At 41.7% G+C, this 7,594-nt stretch overlaps 1 non-coding gene across 1 annotated transcript; it reads right to left on the bottom strand.

Moving 5' to 3' along the window:
- Window positions 1-7,121: 7,121 nt before the first annotated feature.
- Window positions 7,122-7,245, bottom strand: LOC142196385 (small nucleolar RNA SNORA65). The gene has a single exon (XR_012715218.1). It is a non-coding gene; the product is annotated as a small nucleolar RNA SNORA65 (small nucleolar RNA).
- Window positions 7,246-7,594: the final 349 nt, after the last annotated feature.

Raw genomic sequence — 7,594 nt, 5'->3', positions numbered from 1 at the left:
CATTACAGTGATGAACTCCCTTTAGTTATCTATGTCACTTTTATAGATTTGGTGGAAAGCTTTGCAATTCTGTAAATCAGACAATTGGGTGGGCCTTCAGCTCCCTGGAGCACTGTTGTTTCCATTCAGACCCCTACCATCTCCTGCCTGAGTCACCCTTTGCAGTGGAAGGTGATTCTCTCACTGCTGTGATATCAGCCATTTTACCTCAGCCGTTACTCCCAGGGCTGGAAACAACCTTGGAGATGACCTATAACCTTTTCTGCCTTACCCTACATATTTTGTTGCTCCTGAATTAGTCACTATCATGTACGTCTGTCTCTCTGCCTATGAATGGGTGGTGAAACGATTCAGATTATCATGAAGGAAAATGGAAATGAAAAGTAGACATTCTTCATAGCTGTATTGCATCTGGGGGGCATCCGCTATCATGCAGTTAACTGGCGTAAAGGATGATAATATAGTTATACAATATCTCCGCCCATAGCATGCCCTTATCACCTCGGATTTTCGGAAAGTTTCAAAGGAGACTTAAAAAAGGTACTTACGACGATTTTGGACACAAGTGCCACTCTGCATGCAGATATAAGTTTGAGACAATGGCATACCAGAGATAAATCCGACCAGATTTATCATAGTGAACATCTTACATCTTACATCAGTTTTCTAAGCTAAATTACTGACTTACATTTATCCCAGCTACAAGTTTAATATTGACATCTTGAATGCCGGAAGATGAGCCTAATTTATGTTGAGTCACATTTGGTGCGTTGTCTATTGGTGTGGTAGTTATCAATATCAACATGGAAAACATCTTGATACATCCTGTCCCACGTCCTCTCTTACCTCTTGTTCACATCTGCGGTGGTATTCCGTCTGGGGGAGTCCATATGGGGACCTCCCGAACGGAATACCAAACGCAATTGCAAGCGCTGTGCAGTAAAAGCACATGGACCCCACAGACCATATCCACTTTTTTTTTTTTTAATGTAGATTGTGAGCCCCACACATAGAGCTCACAATGTACATTTTTCCCTATCAGTATGTCTTTCTTGGAATATGGGATGGAAATCCATGCAAACACAGGGAGAACATACAAACTCCTTGCAGATGGTTTTTTGCCCATGGCGGGATTTGAACACCAGGACTCCAGCGCTGCAAGGCTGCAGTGCTAACCACTGAGCCACCGTGTGGCCCCGTAGACCATATCCACTTTGATGGGGTTCCGACTGCTGGGTCTCTGTGCTATCAGATAAATGGAGAACTGAAAGTCTCAATAATCCCATAGTAGTAAACGGAGTGCTAGTCACACTGGCAGTTCATTCACATGGAGGAGTTCTTTTTCGGAACAACCCCTTTAATGGGGTTTTAACATTGATATATATGTTATATTATGTAATATTTGTAATATTTGCATTGGTCACTATACATTCACAAAAGTAAGCAGGAAAGATAATTGTGACCAGATCTAAACATAACCAATGATACATATAAAAGGAGGGCGACTGTTAATAGACCGCTGGCCTTTAGAGAGGTCTGGTGTATGGAGTGTAAGACTGGTGTTTGATTTCCTTGGTTTTCTGAGAAGAAGTTCATGTATAATGAGGGGACTTAATTAATGTGAGCAACTCAAGCAGGACCTGTCTAGAGAGAGAGTCAGGGGGAGAGACTGGGCGATCCGCCGCTATGATGTGGGTCTTGGTATCTGATTATCAAAAGTGCTTTTAATGGGTGAAGAAGGTGTTAAAATCTGGTGTTCTGCTAAACTAGCTAAACAGCAATACGCCTTAATGGGAAATCTTCAGAGTGAGTAGAGATTGATGGAGGAAGATGGGAATGACACATAGAGGGAAAGATAGATAAATGATAGTGTAAGTTGAAGTAGAAAGAAAGAGAGACTTTGAAAGGTAATGTGATAAAGAGACTGAATATTTAAGAGCAAGCAAGAGAGATCGTAGGATAAAAGGATAAAGCGAATATGAGGGAAGGGAGGGCGAAGGCAGTGAAGGAATGATTCAGAGAAAAAAAAAATTGGAAGCAAATCCTGGAGAGCAGCGAGACATGAGAGATGAGAGGGAGGAGTGTGAGAGATATGACAGGGGGAGTAAGGATGGGGAGGGGGGGGGGGTGATGAGAGTGCCGGGGGGCGCAGACTGCTGATTAGAGATTGGCTGCGCAATGTGCTGATTGATTCTTTGGAGCTGAGCTCAGAGAGTCTGTGGCACTCAACTTTCATGTATAGAGATATGTATCTGTTCACAAGACAACCCACAGCCAGCTGAAGAGCAGCCACTCACACACTTCTCCTTATGTGTGACAGAACATAGAATAGTTATTTTCAGGGTGACATTTACTGTAATTTGCTGCACCAAAAAATATAGGGGTTGTGCACAGAACCTGGGTGCGGCCTATCCGTCAATGATAAACCATACATGTATCTTCTAATAAACTGATTTATACATAAGGAATCACGTAAACCTGCTTTACCACTGGAAATCAGCAAAAAGGGAACTGAACCGCAAGATTCCAAATATATCTACATCAGAGTAAATTATACATTGTACAACATACAAATCCATATGTATTGCTAGTCTATATGCCACTGACATAAGGTGAATGATTTCTAGTACTGTAAGATCACCTCTTCCCACCCACATTTTAAGACTCAGTTCTAAGGCAATCACCCTTTGTATTACAGGCTTTTGGGGGTTAAGTACATAGGGATGCAAGCTCGAAGTGATAAAATATTTAGGATGAATATTAATGCTCTTCGTTTCTGACCTTCACCGCTCCCAGACCTTGCTTACAGCTAGTCTGCAGTCTGCATCTTAATGAGAAAGGAAGGAGGGGGATGTACATGGGAGTTAACCCCAAGTAATAAAGACACTTTGGGTCAAAGTTCAGATGGGAACATAAAACATGGATTGCACTTTTCCCCAACCAGTCAATGTCGCCTTTCTTTGATCGTCATATACACTGTCTTATTATGTCCTAATGTGTTGGTGATATTTACAACTTGAGAGCATTCTGTTTTCCTACTTTATTTTGACCAATAACATCTTTAAAGTCTTAATTTCCAGCTACCTAGTCCTGCTCCAAGTGTAATAACAGCAATTCTTCTTAAACTTGACTTTTGCTTTCCCCAAAGGCTTGTTAACTGGAATGATGAGTCTCATGAGTCGATTTTATTGTTGCATATGGGAGAGTTCACATGAATAAATGTCAGTAAGTTCTTCCATCCCAATCACAGTAAGCTGCAGCATGCATACAATTTAGTATTACTGTGTCTTCACTTTACAGATAGGTATTTCTATTAATAGTAGATAGTGAGGATGAATATGGTTCTTCAACAATGCTCTGATATGGGTGCCAACTATTGTATACTGTACTAGCTTGCACTGTTCAGATGATAAAGATTAATTCCGATGTGTATTTCAGAACTAAATCAGTCCTAGTGATATAAATATTACTATAGGATACAGCTAATAATATCATGTGCCTATTACAACTTATAGTCACTGGAAAACACAATAAGATTATCAGGACAACATACCTCAATAGAATAATGTAAATGATTTAGTTGTATATATACAGTACAGACCAAAAGTTTGGACACACCTTCTCATTCAAAGAGTTTTCTGTATTTTCATGACTATGAAAATTGTAGATTCCCACTGAAGGCATCAAAACTATGAATTAACACACGTGGAATTATATACTTAACAAAAAAGTGTGAAACAACTGAAAATCTGTCTTATATTCTTGGTTCTTCAAAGTAGCCACCTTTAGCTTTGATTACTGCTTTGCACACTCTTGGAATTTTCTTGATGGGCTTCAAGAGGTAGTCACCTGAAATGGCCTTCCAACAGTCTTTAAGGAGTTCCCAGAGCACTTGTTGGCCCTTTTGCCTTCAATCTGCGGTCCAGCTCACCCCAAACCATCTCAATTTGGTTCAGGTCTGGTGTCTGTGGAGGTAAGGTCATCTGGCGTAGCACCCCATCACTCTCATTCTTGGTCAAATAGCCCTTACACAGCCTGGAGGTGTGTTTGGGGTCATTGTTGAAAAATAAATGATGGTTCAACTAAACGCAAACTGGATGAAATAGCATGCCGCTGCAAGATACTGTGGTAGCCATGCTGGTTCAGAAAGCCTTCAATTTTGAATAAATCCCCAACCAAAAAGAAAAAAAAACAAACAATACAAAATAAATACCTACCCGGCTAGGCTCTGAATAAACACATAAATAGGTTACCTCACCTATAATAGCATATTCAATAGCAAAATTGAATGGTACAAGACACATCTCCCACAGTGTGACCTTCCAGCTGGCCCTGCAGCCCAGCTCTGTCGAAAGTCTTGCTGCTGGAGCTGACTTTTTAAACCTCCCTGATGAGGACAATCCACAGCAGCTGATATGCTGCAGAAACATCCACAATGTGTGGACTGGAGAGGGTGTGGAATAACAGTTCCCACTACAATCCTACCTGCCATTCCTAAAAAATCCAGCCCAATACTGAGCATGTAACAAAATGTTCAGCGGACAAAAGCTGTCTGCTGAGAACAAGTCATTCCTGGACTTTCTCTCATCTTGCCCACCTGAGTAGTCTGGGTGAGATGTACACCCCCTCCATTATTTTGCCGGCCATCGGCTTACTTTCTCTCTCTCTCTCTCTCTCTCTCTCTCTCTCTCTCTCTCTCTCTCTCTCTATATATATATATATAATTTTTTTTAAGTATCTAAAGCAGTTAAAAACAGTCAAGACAATACCAGCATTAGAAGAAAAAATAAAAGTGGGCAAGCACCTCGGATACCAACACCTATTTCCTTTGTCCTAGAGCTTCCTTGGGAACAGGTGATCATATCCAATCCATCTTTAGTCTGAGGCTCCACAAACACATAGAGAACAGCTAAAAAAATGATTCAGAATAGAGTGCATGTTTATTCCGCACCATTTTTTTTTTTACAGAGAGTCTGTACAGTTTTCTTCTGATTACTTTCTGCCCCTATTATACCTATACTGGAAATACCAGGAATTATCATCAGTATTCTTTTTGTGGGATTCTTGTAGTAAATGCTAGATAAGGAGAAAAAAAGCATAAGCATCATGAATGAGCTAGGAGAAGGAAACATGTACAGTGGGGCAAAAAAGTATTTAGTCAGTCACCAATAGTGCAAGTTCCACCACTTAAAAAGATGAGAGGTGTCTGTAATTTACATCATAGGTAGACCTCAACTATGAGAGAAAAAATGAGAAAACAAATCCAGAAAATCACATTGTCTGATTTTGTAAGAATTTATTTGCAAATTATGGTGGAAAATAAGTATTTGGTCACCTACAAGCAATCAAGATTTCTGGCTCTCACAGACCTTTAACTTCTTCTTTAAGAGTCTCCTCTTTCCTCCACTCATTACCTGTAGTAATGGCACCTGTTTAAACTTGTTATCACTATAAAAAGACACCTGTGCACACCCTCAAACAGTCAAACTCCAAACTCCACTATGGTGAAGACCAAAGAGCTGTCAAAGGACACCAGAAACAAAATTGTAGCCCTGCAGCAGGCTGGGAAGACTGAATCTGCAATAGCCAACCAGCTTGGATTGAAGAAATCAACTGTGGGAGCAATAATTAGAAAATGGAAGAAATACAAGACCACTGATAATCTCCCTCGCTCTGGGGCTCCACGCAAAATCTCACCCCGTGGGGTCAAAATGATCACAAGAACGGTGAGCAAAAATCCCAGAACAATGCGGGGGGACCTAGTGAATGAACTGCAGAGAGCTGGGACCAATGTAACAAAGCTTACCATCAGTAACACACTACGCCGCCAGGGACTCAGATCCTGCAGTGCCAGACGTGTCCCACTGCTTAAGCCAGTACATGTCCGGGCCCGTCTGAAGTTTGCTAGAGAGCATTTGGATGATCCAGAAGAGTATTGGGAGAATGTCCTATGGTCTGATGAAACCAAACTGGAACTGTTTGGTAGAAACACCACTTTACGTGTTTGGAGGAAAAAGAATACTGAGTTGCATCCATCAAACACCATACCTACTGTAAAGCATGGGGGTGGAAACATCATGCTTTGGGGCTGTTTCTCTGCAAAGGGGCCAGGATGACTGATCCGGGTACATGAAAGAATGAATGGGGCCATGTATCGTGAGATTTTGAGTGCAAACCTCCTTCCATCAGCAAGGGCATTGAAGATGAAACGTGGCTGGGTCTTTCAACATGACAATGATCCAAAGCACACCTCCAGGGCAATAAAGGAGTGGCTTTGTAAGAAGCATTTCAAGGTCCTGGAGTGGCCTAGCCAGTCTCCAGATCTCAACCCTATAGAAAACCTTTGGAGGGAGTTGAAAGTCCGTGTTGCCAAGCGACAGCCCCAAAACATCACTGCTCTAGAGGAGATCTGCATGGAGGAATGGGCCAACATACTAACAACAGTGTGTGCCAACCTTGTGAAGACTTACAGAAAACGTTTGACCTCTGTCATTGCCAACAAAGGATATATAACAAAGTATTGAGATGAAATTTTGTTACTGACCAAATACTTATTTTCCACCATAATTTGCAAATAAATTCTTACAAAATCAGACAATGTGATTTTCTGGATTTGTTTTCTCATTTTGTCTCTCATAGTTGAGGTCTACCTATGATGTAAATTACAGACGCCTCTCATCTTTTTAAGTGGTGGAACTTGCACTATTGGTGACTAACTAAATACTTTTTTGCCCCACTGTATAAGTGTAAAGGGTTTGCCTGGACAGATATCTAGGTAAGGCTAAGATCACAGCTGCTCCAGAGTCTCTGTTAAAGTCTGTCTAAAAATCGGTGGAGGCGAAAGAATCATCAGTTTCAATTTAAAATGATGGGTACCCTAAAGACCTCATTATGGGGTCCATCAGACTCTGTGTGTTACCGCTGTTTTAGAAGTCCACCTCTCTATTGGAGGACCAGAACAGAGGCAGTGCTAGTGGGAACCTAGCATAAGACTAAGGCCAAGGTCATTTTAATAGATTAGGGCGCCCTGTTCAAACTTTTTTTTTTTCTATAACCAAAACAGAACAGAGTGAGATTAATAGAGAAACAACCTGGAAGGTGCACAGCCTGGCCACTGGGGGCAGTGTTCTCCATCTTTCGGCACAGGGCAGACCACACAGAGGGCAACCCTGTTTCCTAAGAGGAGGTCTCTCTAAGCTCACCACTGGACTGTACCAAGACACAGGACTCTGGTATAGTGGCGGGTGGCTACACTGTTCAAACTTTTTAAGTGGGTCCCCCCATAATTTAATTTTCCATTAACTAGCCCAATCATAAGGCCCCCTGCTCTCAACCATCACAGAGAGAGAAAAAAAAAGAATACTCACCTAACCTTGTTCTTACGGAACTGCGAGCTCTGACTGTTATGAAGTTTGCAGCTCGACATTTGATGCGCTTCCCTGCCGCAGACATTATCAGTTGAGAGCATCGTGCTCCACTATTGAATTCAACCTCTGTCATTGAAATCACTGCCTGGAGTAGCGGTACTGCACCTAAAATGCAGGACTGTCACACTTGTTATGGGTTGGATGCAGGGCCCCCACAATGATAGGGC

This window comes from Leptodactylus fuscus, chromosome 2 (assembly GCF_031893055.1).
Source record: "Leptodactylus fuscus isolate aLepFus1 chromosome 2, aLepFus1.hap2, whole genome shotgun sequence".
NCBI classification, from domain to species: domain Eukaryota; kingdom Metazoa; phylum Chordata; class Amphibia; order Anura; family Leptodactylidae; genus Leptodactylus; species Leptodactylus fuscus.
This window is presented reverse-complemented; position numbering and strand designations above follow the sequence as displayed.